General features: G+C 37.0%; 1 long non-coding RNA gene across 1 annotated transcript; it reads right to left on the bottom strand.

Moving 5' to 3' along the window:
- Positions 1 to 7,964: 7,964 nt before the first annotated feature.
- On the bottom strand, positions 7,965 to 10,219 carry LOC125270757. The gene is made up of 3 exons (XR_007185454.1): positions 9,942 to 10,219; positions 8,333 to 8,446; positions 7,965 to 8,101 (listed from the first exon to the last, which is right to left on the bottom strand). It is a non-coding gene; the product is annotated as an uncharacterized LOC125270757 (long non-coding RNA).
- Positions 10,220 to 11,286: the final 1,067 nt, after the last annotated feature.

Raw genomic sequence — 11,286 nt, 5'->3', positions numbered from 1 at the left:
AAAAAATCATGTTTTCACTTGCTCATGAGAAACACAATTACAGCAAAATTGATCCAATCATAGACTCTTAAGTATTGGCCTATTTAAATCCAAACAGCGACAGTGTATATAACAATGTAAAAACTGATTATGACCAAAAAAAAATGTAAAGGTGCCGTAGAACGTGTTTTCAAAAGATGTAATATAAGTCTAAGGTGTCCCCTGAATGTGTCTGTGAAGTTTCAGCTCAAAATACCCCATAGATTTTTTTTTTTTTCTTCATTTTTTTAACTGCCTATTTTGGGGCATCATTAAATATGCGCCGATTCAGGCTGCGGCCCCTTTAAATTCCCGTGCTCCCCGCCCCCCGAGCTTGCGCTTGCCTTAAACAGCATAAACAAAGTTCACACAGCTAATATAACTCTCAAAATGGATCTTCACAAAGTGTTCGTCATGCAGCATGTCTAATCGCGCAAGTATGGTATTTATTTGGATGTTTACATTTGATTCTGAATGAGTTTGATAGTGCTCCGTGGCTAAAGCTAACATTACACACTGTTGGAGAGATTTATAAAGAATGAAGTTGTGTTTATGAATTATACAGACTGCAAGTGTTTAAAAAATGAAAATAACGACAGTCTTGTCTTCGTGAATACAGTAAGAAACGATGGTAACTTTAACCACATTTAACAGTACATTAGCAACATGCTAATGAAACATTTAGAAAGACAATTTACAAATATCACTAAAAATATCATGATATCATGGATCATGTCAGTTATTATTGCTTCATCTGCCATTTTTCGCTGTTGTCCTTGCTTGCTTACCTAGTCTGATGATTCAGCTGTGCACAGATCCAGATGTTAATACTGGCTGCCCTTGTGTAATGCCTTGAACATGAGCTGGCATATGCAAATATTGGGGGCGTGCATATTAATGATCCCGACTGTTATGTAACAGTCGGTGTTATGTTGAGATTCGCCTGTTCTTCGGAGGTCTTTTAAACAAATGAGATTTACATAAGGAGGAGGAAACAATGGAGTTTGAGACTCACTGTATGTCATTTCCATGTACTGAACTCTTGTTATTCAACTATGCCAAGGTGAATTCAATTTTTAATTCTAGGGCACCTTTAAGTAGATGTTTTGTTATATTACATATTTCTGCTGCATGGAGTTATAATATAGTGATCATGGCATATGGCTCATTGCCATTGAGACAAATGGGAATACTAACAGTACACCTACTTTTTCCAATCAATTCCTAATGAATAATCATGTCTTGCACTAGATTTAAACTTGTTGAATGTCCAGTTTTAGCAAGAAATATGTCAAAAAAAATGACAAAAAAGTGCTGCAAAATAGTGTTTAACATTGACTTTAAAGAGAAAAAGACAGAATAAAAATTGTTTGCAGACAGGATTGCTCCCCTGTTGCACAACAGCTGCATCAAATGCCAAAGCATGTGTAAGACGGCACACAGATGGTGTTGCCATGTAAACAAAAGCAAAAAGCTCCAGAAATGCACCAAGCAATTACATCCTAGCAGACAAATGAGCAAACACACACATATCAGACAAACCCTACATTTGAAATAGAACACTATCATATATGTATATTGTGTAAAATATTCAAATTGTCTGTATGCATGCAATGCTCCAATGAACCGGAAGTTAAAATAAGGCTTTTTCTGGACACATTACTTGTTCTGAATGACAAAATTGAATATAGTTTTATGCAAAACGTTATTTTAAAATGTCAAGAAGTAAATAGTAAGCTTGCATTCCTATTTGAACATAGACAATCTAAAATAGACTAATAAAAGTCCTCACTTGCATAGACAGTATCTTAAATATGTTTGAATGAACAAGCTCATGCATCTCTCAAAGAGGACGTGATCTCTTTCATTCTGACGGCTTGTAAACTCCGTGACCCGGAGGAATCACTGTTCTACCAGCTATCCTGCTTCCTCTTTAATCTCTGGGATCAAAGTTGGGTCAATAAAAATCATCTTAGCGTTTGCTCAGAAGGGGAAAAGAGCATTTACTTTCGCACTAATTGGGAAGCATCATATTTGTTTGTAAGAGTAAGCTCATTTAAATCCTAATAAGCTTTTTAGATTCTCGTCGGGGGATTTTGCAAGCGTACCATTGTGTGTTATTGATAACGGACCTTGTTGCCGGATGTTCAAGTTTGTTAGTTCGGACTAAATCAATGTCCACTTCATGGGTCTAATTTGTGGAATCTGTAAGAAAGGAAAAGCCGGAAAATGAAGTAGGTATTGAAGTTCTAATAGGCATGTCAATGTCCTGCTGTTTGTCTGGCAGAGAGAATCCACAGGAATGAGCCTTAAAAATACAGCTGCTTCAAGATTACGCTCATTAATTCAAATCCCGTCACAATCTGGGAACATGCTAAATCTGTGGGAGGAAGTGTGCAGCATGCATACAGACAGGCAAAGTAAAGACAGAAAATGGGTTCAATCACAGTTACTGGTAAACATTACTGTGGTTATAATGGTAAAAGACTGAAAATGCAATGGTAAAAACCTGTTAACAGACATAATGGCGCATTTCATAACATTTTACAGTAAAATACAGTTAAAGGCACAATATGTCATTTTTGGCCACTAATGGTCGCTTATTCAAAACAAAGGTGTAGCTTGATGATCGCTGAATCATTGGAGGTGTTGTCTTCACGTCTACAGCTGATGGAAAAGAATCAGATGATCATAATCATCTCATATTAATGGATGAGCTGATGTATTATAGATTTATTAACATTACTCTAGTATGAAGCAAGGTGTGGAGCGGAATAAGGCCGTTGGAGCGAGTGACGAGTGCGACACACGGTCCGTGTCCTGGTTGAAATTGCTTATTTCTCTGGATTTAAAAATTCTTGGAAACATTTGGAATAATGTTAGTACACAACTCAGCAAAATATATAACATTGTTCAAGTGGTTTTTGGATATTTTAATCCAGAATTTTACATATTTTGCCTTTAAATTTAACAAGCCCTCTTCTAATTTTGTAACACTAGTTCCTGGTTTCACAGACAGGGCTTAGCCTAAGCCAGGATTAGGCCTTAGTTCAATTAGGGCATTTAAGTAGCTTTTATAAACATTCACTAGAAAAAAACATTACTGGTGTGCATCTTGAGACTAAACAATGGCTCTGACATAAGATCTGTCAGTACAAGTTACTTTCAGTTACAACCAGTGTTGGGCACATTACTTTAAAAAAAGTAATTAGTTATAGTTACTAATTACTTCTCACAAATAGTAACGGAGTTATTAACTGAGTTACATCATTATAAAAGTAACTTTTTTTAAAGTTTCCCTTACCAGGGAAAGTAACTATTGCGTTACTTTATTATTTTTTTTAAATATGTCAAATAACTTGAATGCCCCCAATATTAAATATAAGTCTAAGAATAAATTATTCTTGATCCGACTCGTGACTCATGATCCGCTCTTCCTCGCGACATGAAATTTCTCTGTACTGTACTATACGTGTTGGTAGCCATTAAAGAAAATGTAGTTTCATATTTACGTTTAAATAGTCCTATGTTATGTTTTAAATTCATTTACTTGATTATGAAAAGTGAACACCATGAGTAAGATGCATCATAAGATGCGCAATATATCGGGAGACATGGAGTGGGTCAGACATGATTTTGACCACTTCATTAAGTTTTGTTTTATAGAAAGCCTCTCTTTAAAGCGATTTTCGTTTTGTAAAAATTGTATCTTAATTTTAATCAATGTTTCATCAATCAATTGCCTGGATTTAATAAATAAGAAGCAAATATAGCAGACTCATGGCAGGCGCGGGCACGATCACTGGCGCGTGAACTGGAGCACGTCTTACAGGCTACAGAACCGAAACTCAGAGGCTGCTTGCCTTGCAGACATGAGAAATATATCTATAGAAAGCTTGAAATATCTAAAAACGAAAAGAAATAGGCTACTCTGATTATGTAGCCTCATCCGAATGAAATGTGCATTTTCTCTCTAGGCGCGTCCAGTATATGCGGAGACGATGAGAATCAGCAATGTCAACTTCATCTTCGCAGCAGACACTGATTCAGAAAACATTACTTTATTAATAAACAATTAAAATGTCTCCTTGCTGTTTTGGTCACATTCATAATTATTACTTTTGCCGGTTCTTTATGGCAAGCTTTATGCATGCGCTTGAGTGCCTATTACATAAACGCTCATTATTATGGTTTATTCTCTCTAGTATTTAAGAAATTAAATTAATATAAATGTGATTAGTCAACTAATGGCTTAAATGAATAGCTACTAGTCGACTAGAACAACTTATTTCCCATTTTTTCGATCCAGCATGTCACAAAGGGTAGTCTGGTTTGAGCTCGCGCTCAGCTCGCATGCTCATAGACACACACACAGAGCATCGTACATTATTATCAGTTTAAAATTATATTTGAGTATGACTAACCCCAGCACACACCAGAGAAAAATCTTTGCAGGTCCTGTGGCTGAGAGAGAGCCTACTCGGATGAAAACCGCTTCAGTGAGCTCAATTATAGTAACGCAGCATTTTTTTTGCCAGTAACGCTAACGGCGTTGTAACGGGAGAAAAAGTAATTCGTTTGATTACTCGTTACTGAAAAAAGTAACGGCGTTAGTAAGTTTATTTATAACGCCGTTATTCCCATCACTGGTTACAACAACTCAAACATGCATTTTAGTCTAGGACTAGCTTAAGCCTTGTCTGTAAAACCGGGGGTAGGTGTTTTAGAAAAACGGAAAGTAGCATCCAAATTTACACTGACTTTACACAATAAAAAACTAAAAAACAAATTCAAGCACAGGGAAATATAGGCAAAACAAAATAAATCCAAACATGGGGAGAAAAGAGAACCGAAAACATCACAGACAACACCAGACACTGAACAAAGGAAACACTGGGGTATAAATACACAGGATAACCAGGGACTAACAAGGGACAGGTGTGGGTAATGAATTGCTATGGAAACAATCTAAACACAAGAACTGAACACTGGGAACAATAGGAAAAGAATAGAATTTGCTTCAACATAAGAGTCCATAAATACAAAACAGGGAAAACGGGGCAAGAATTGCAACAAATGTACAGTAAATTGACATTCCCAGAATTCTCTGTGACAGCTCACAATTGATGGTTTTTCATTCAAATAATTAAGTTTATTCTAGGTTTTTTTTAATCAGTTCTATATATTAGGGTTTTATGTTACATCTTATGTTGTTAGATTAATGTTTTTTACATTATTTTAGTGTTGTGTGTTACCATGATGGGGCTTTGTACAGTATTTGTGTCCATGACACCTTCTATTTATTAATATTTATATCAGCCTGTAGAAAAACTACTTGTGATGTACAGTACTTTGATTAATCATGTGGCTTTCCCTTCACCATCTGTGTTTTTGAGGAGGTTGTCAGAATATTATAACTGTGTTTTTAACTGTATGAGTTCTGGCAACGACAGCTGCTGTTTTTTTTTGTTGTTTTTTTTAAATAATTATCACAGATTTTTCACAGATAAATATCACAATATCCCTTTAATATGTTAACTTATCAGTGCATACACTCAAAAACTTGTTCTGTGCGTTCTATCCATCTACTCACAGTCAGCTGACGAATCACCACACAATTGAGTGAGTGCTCAGTTTGTCAAGGGTTATCAGTCCAGAGAAAGAACCATGGGACACTGATATCAATGAGGGTGCATTTTGATCTTGTCTGGCACAATATTTGACGATTTAACAAAACTCTTTACCGGGCGTCACATGTTAAATGCGCATGCCATGCAATACCATGGATCACTCACTGATCCAGGGTTTGAGTGTGAGACAATGTGCCAGTGCATTTCATCCATAACCATAAATGACCATACAATCCTACTGGACCACTGATTTAGGCACTAAAACACGGCATATAACTCATTTTTCTGGAAGGGAATGGGATTGAGGTTAAACCAGGGGCTGCTTTACTGTTTACAAAATGTAGGAAGTGTTCCCACACTTTTGATTAATGAATCCCCAAGATTTTCTAGTCTACACAAGCACTCAACAAAGTGGAAGGTCTGACAAAAGACCGATGACTAATCTAAACTCACCCAAACACCAGCCCTTAAACTAAACTCGAACTTAACTACGCCACTCCCAAAGCAAATACACAGATATTTAAGTCCCTAAATGATACATTTTCAGATTTTCATTTTAAAAAGTTTAAGTTCATAGCCATAGAAAAAAATTAGACTGACAAAGCTAATGTCTTCATTGCCTGATGTAATGTTTAGGAAGGCTTTAGGTGTTTGTCTATCAACTATCAAAAATCAACTGGTCGTGAGAAACGTGAGAAAGGTAGTTTTGGTACGCCTTTCTCTGCAAGCATGTGAAAAAACGAGCCGCTCAGATTTCGCTCCCCTGGTGACATAGGATGGGGATCTTATTATAATAGTGCTGTCCCTTAATCTGCACTTTTCCACCCACGTTGCCGCCATTTTGTTTTCACAAGCGGCACGGTGTACCAGTTCTAACGCCATGGCAAATCTTTGAGCAAAGCATGCTAACTCTTCTGTCGTTGGCTGCACAGACAAGCACAGAAAACTATTTAGGCCATGTTGGGCTGCTTTAGAGAAGAGGAGGAGTTGTTGTAGTAGAGTGTTGTTACCATGCTGTCATTTTACGCCGGACACAACAACGGTCGATTTGCACAAAAGATTAACATGACGGCACATGCTAGTCCATAATTTATCCACTAACCATTCAGAAACGTCCAGTTTCATTCTAAAAGTTGTAACTTCTTCCTCCGGAGTCTCTCCATCAGTGTCGACTCCGGTTTGAACAATGTAAGGCAATTTTTTATTTGTCAATAATAGAAATCAAAACATGAACATGAAAACAACAAAAGATAATTAATAAACTCTAAACTGATTTTAAGTTGGATATTTTTATAATGATTTATGAGACAAATCCTCCTGTTAAAAAAATTATATGAAGAAATTTACAATTGATTGTTTTAAGATTTAAATAATTGCCATGACTTTTCCGGGTCTAAAGTGGATGGTAAATAAATAAATAAATAGTGATTTTTAAAAATTCAGTTCCATTATATTTCTAATGTATTCCATGATTGTGTATTCTAAAACAAAGAAATTGATAAAACTAAAAACACATGGAACATGAAAACTATGAATGAGAATCATATACATTCTATATGTGATTCTATGTTTGTAGTTGTTTTCGTCGGGATATCTGTTATGAATTTTTCACTGTACAATTCCAGGTCCTTTAAGAGACTCCAGCTAATGGCAGTGGGCAGGCTGAGAGGTTCTTTCTGAAAACGAATCCCGTCTGCGAACAAAACAATAACAGGTTTTTCTGATTCGCTGAAAAGACGCATAAAGCTTTATTGATAAGAAATATTGCACGCTTCCATAAGCTATCATCTTCCTCTCTGGTCTTAATAGAGAATCTCTTTCAAAGCTAATCTTTCAGAATTACACAATCTGGCTATTAGAAGAAAGCCAGAGAGGTTCAGATTCTTTCTACAGATGAATGCATTAGTGTGCGCAGGGCAAGCGTCTATTGTGATGGCCGTTTACACTATTGTGAGCCGCAGTCACTCTCGGCGAAGCCTAAAAGGTGTGGGCAACATAGGGTCAGGGCCGCGCTAACTGTGTCCATATCCGAGACGAAATCAACAGATCTCGTATCTTTTCTCTCCGACTTTTCTCCTTCCACGCTGAACACACAAGCAACCCTGGACAACCCTGGATGTATCAATAGGCCGATATGTACCAAGGTCAGAGTGTAATCTTTTTGAATGGAGCCGACATCAGAATAATGTTCAGAGAATGTTTACAAAGACAAATCTGCCCATCTGCCGCGAGGCCGGGAGCCGCAACGAAGATCTTTAATGGAAATAAGTGTTAACACAGACACACCTGCACCAAAACTTTGTGTTTTCCCTCCAAGGAGCATCTGGATGGACGAAGTGAACTCTGATTCAATTAACTCGTCCTGTAACAAGGGCCACAGTGAGAGGAGTCGGACGCGGAGGACTACGGTCGGCTCTAGCCTTCCTTCGAGACCTCGCATGAAAGGAGAAGCTCTGTGTAAACAAATATACAAGTGAATGCGCCTTGAACAGGCAGAGCAAAGGTAACTTACTGCAGCACTGGAAATGTGTGATGAGAAATAAAAATGCAATTAAAGCTGAAGTGCGTTATTTTTTTCCTTTTAAAATAGCAGCTTAATACACAGAGACAACACTAAGAAAGATATTCGTAGTTTGACAGCAACAAAAAGCATAAAATTGCTGTGGTGCTTTCAAAAAACTGACCTGAGCATCACAACACTCACTCAACCAATGGTGCGTTTGGGGAGGGACTATCTATTTTCTGACCAATGGATAACCTGGCAGAGTGTTCAGAAACCTGTTTGAAAATCACCTACACTGCAAAAAAAAAAAGAAAAAAAAAAAGTTGTGCACTGAGATTTTTTACAAGTGGAGAAATCTGCCTGAAGACTGGAGTAATGATGCTGAAAATTAAATAATGGAGTAATGATGCAGATATTTTAAATTGTAATAATGTGTCACATTACTGTTTTTATTGTATTTTTGATCAAATACATGCAGCCTTGATGATTTTTTTCAAATACATTTATACAAACGTTGCTTCTCAAGTACATTTAGATTTTTTTGTGTGTAAATGTGCAATATGTAATATTTTGTCCGCTAGAGGTCGCTAGAGGCCTATTCAAAACAAAGGCGTAGCTTGATGACGCCAAGTTTGAGCGCGGAATCTTGGGACATGTGGTCTTCACCTCAACGGCCGGTGGAAAAGAATTGGGATAGGACTCGGGAAGAAATCATGTTCATGGATGCGATTATTAACGTTACTGTAGTGTGAAGCAGAGCAGGAGCGAGTGTTGTGGAGCTGAACGAGGAGCTGGAGCGATTGATCAACACGCCTTATGAGCAGCGGGGCTTTTATTATGTCACAGTCGCCGGCGCCGCTTCCGCTTTTCCGGTCATGAGTATGAGGTAACGCAGCTCTGTTTATCATATTAGATACATTTGAGAGTGTTGAAAATGATGTTATAACGTTACTCTGTGCATTCGCTCGGCGGCTGCTGTGAGACACTGTTACACACTGCAGTAAGATAGATCGATTTTACAATATCATATTAAATGTTGGATGGCTTGTGTTGATAAATGGCATGTAATTAATTTTAAAATGTATTGTATGATGGAGAAAATGCTGTATTACTGTTACTAAAAATAAAGCTGCATCTGATTATGCTATGTTAGCTACTTCACAAAATAGTGTTTTTCTCTGAGGCATGATGGTACTCGCAAAAAATCAAGAAAATTAGATTTAAACAATAAGACTAAACGTATTGAGCTATATAACAATAATTAGTTTTCTGTCTATAAATATATCAAAACAGCTGTTCCCTTTGTCTATTAAAACATGTAAATATTAAATAAACATAATTATAAATAAAACCGGAAACCGAGGGTAGCGCGGGTATGACGCAATTGACAGGCGACTCCTCACACGTCCCGGAGCCTTGGTTAAAATTGCAATTTTCTCACGATTTACAAATAGTTGCAAACATTTGGGATATTGTAAGTACTCAAGTGAACAAAATATATAACACTGGCCTAGTGGTTTTTGGATATTTTACTGCAAAATTCTTACATATTGCACCTTTAACCAAGCACTACACGATTAGAGGAGCTATTTACAAAATTCAGAAACCTTTCTTATTAGCGACACTGGTGGCCGTTAAGTGAACTGCAGCCAGCCAGCTTGTGAACGTGCTCGCACATGTGCACATGTAAGTTAATGTACAAGAGACTGAACGTGATTCAAAGACCCGATATACTCAAGGCGAAGTTCTTTTTCGTTCTTTGCTTAGAAGTAAAAAAAAAATGGAAATACCTTTGCAGTGAACATATGTAGCGATGTGCATTTGTTTGCACCAGCTCTGCGATTTACCGGCATCATGTCAACAGATGAGGTAATTAAAATGACACTCTTGCAGAAGTTTGAATATTTGAGGCTATGTGAGACTATAGTTTAAATGAATCCTTTTTCTTTGCATGATACATTGACATTACAGTACAGAATAGCTCTTTCGGTATGATCCTGTAAGCATTTATTTAATGTGTCACTAAACGGGAGAGAGGTTCTCGGGAGCGCGCATAACCGTCACATCCTTTGAATTTTCCCGGCAAAACCGGCCCGAGTCCGATAAAAATCAGTCTACAGGCTTTCATAGACAACTTAGGAAGTCAGGGAAGGTCTCGTTTTTTAAGTTTTACAAGCTCTTAACATATTGGCAATAAAAAAAGCGATTAATAAATTATCAAGCATTATTTTTAGTTTTCTGCAGCATGCTACTGGGTATTGAGTTCTCATTGGTTCAAAATACTGCTTCACACAACTGTACATTAAAGTCAACATGTAATGTGGTTTAAAACCTACAGTATAGTGACCAAACGTGATGTCCAGAGGGGATATTTGCTTTTAATGACCCTACAAGTTTCATTAAACCATCAACATATAAGAAAAATATTGTTTTTCAATTGTTTTAAGTATGACTGAAGAACAAAACATTAAACTTGGTTAGGTATTTAACTTAAGTTATTTGGCAAAAAAAAAAAAGGCAAACTACAGCTACAGGCAAGAAAAAAAATGCATATAAAAACAAAAAAAGCTCACAGGAGAAAGCATGCATTCACTACAACATAATCAGTTATGAATATTTCCTTGGTTCTCTCTTGTTTTTGCATGTGTTCATAATTTATTTTATGACAGCCTGGCCAAAAATGATGCCCGGACAATTTGGCATGTTTCATGGTGTTATCACAAACAATTTTTAATATTTAAATAAAGGGTCATCACTTTTGTACACTACTGTATTCTGCTTCCACAGTCTGATGCATTTACAACTTATACAGGATATTCATTGTGGAAAGAAGATGGAGAATCAATCGGACTGTAAATGGTGGTCAGAGGTTGAAAGTAAGTATTTGACAAAAGAATATGAATATAACTGTTTTCAAATATTATCATGCTGCATCACGCAGCATTTTTTGCTTTCATTCTGAACAGACAAATTACTTTGGGGCTGGAAACTTCTCGTGTCTGGTTAGGACACGGTGTAAGAATGAAACGCTGCCATTGACGATAGTCCCCTATTGTGGTCTGACAAACCAGAGCGCCAGACCATAAATCAACTGGTGAAGGACACCAACGCGAGACACCGCAGGGACCGAGAGAA

This window comes from Megalobrama amblycephala, linkage group LG6 (assembly GCF_018812025.1).
Source record: "Megalobrama amblycephala isolate DHTTF-2021 linkage group LG6, ASM1881202v1, whole genome shotgun sequence".
NCBI lineage: Eukaryota > Metazoa > Chordata > Actinopteri > Cypriniformes > Xenocyprididae > Megalobrama > Megalobrama amblycephala.
This window is presented reverse-complemented; position numbering and strand designations above follow the sequence as displayed.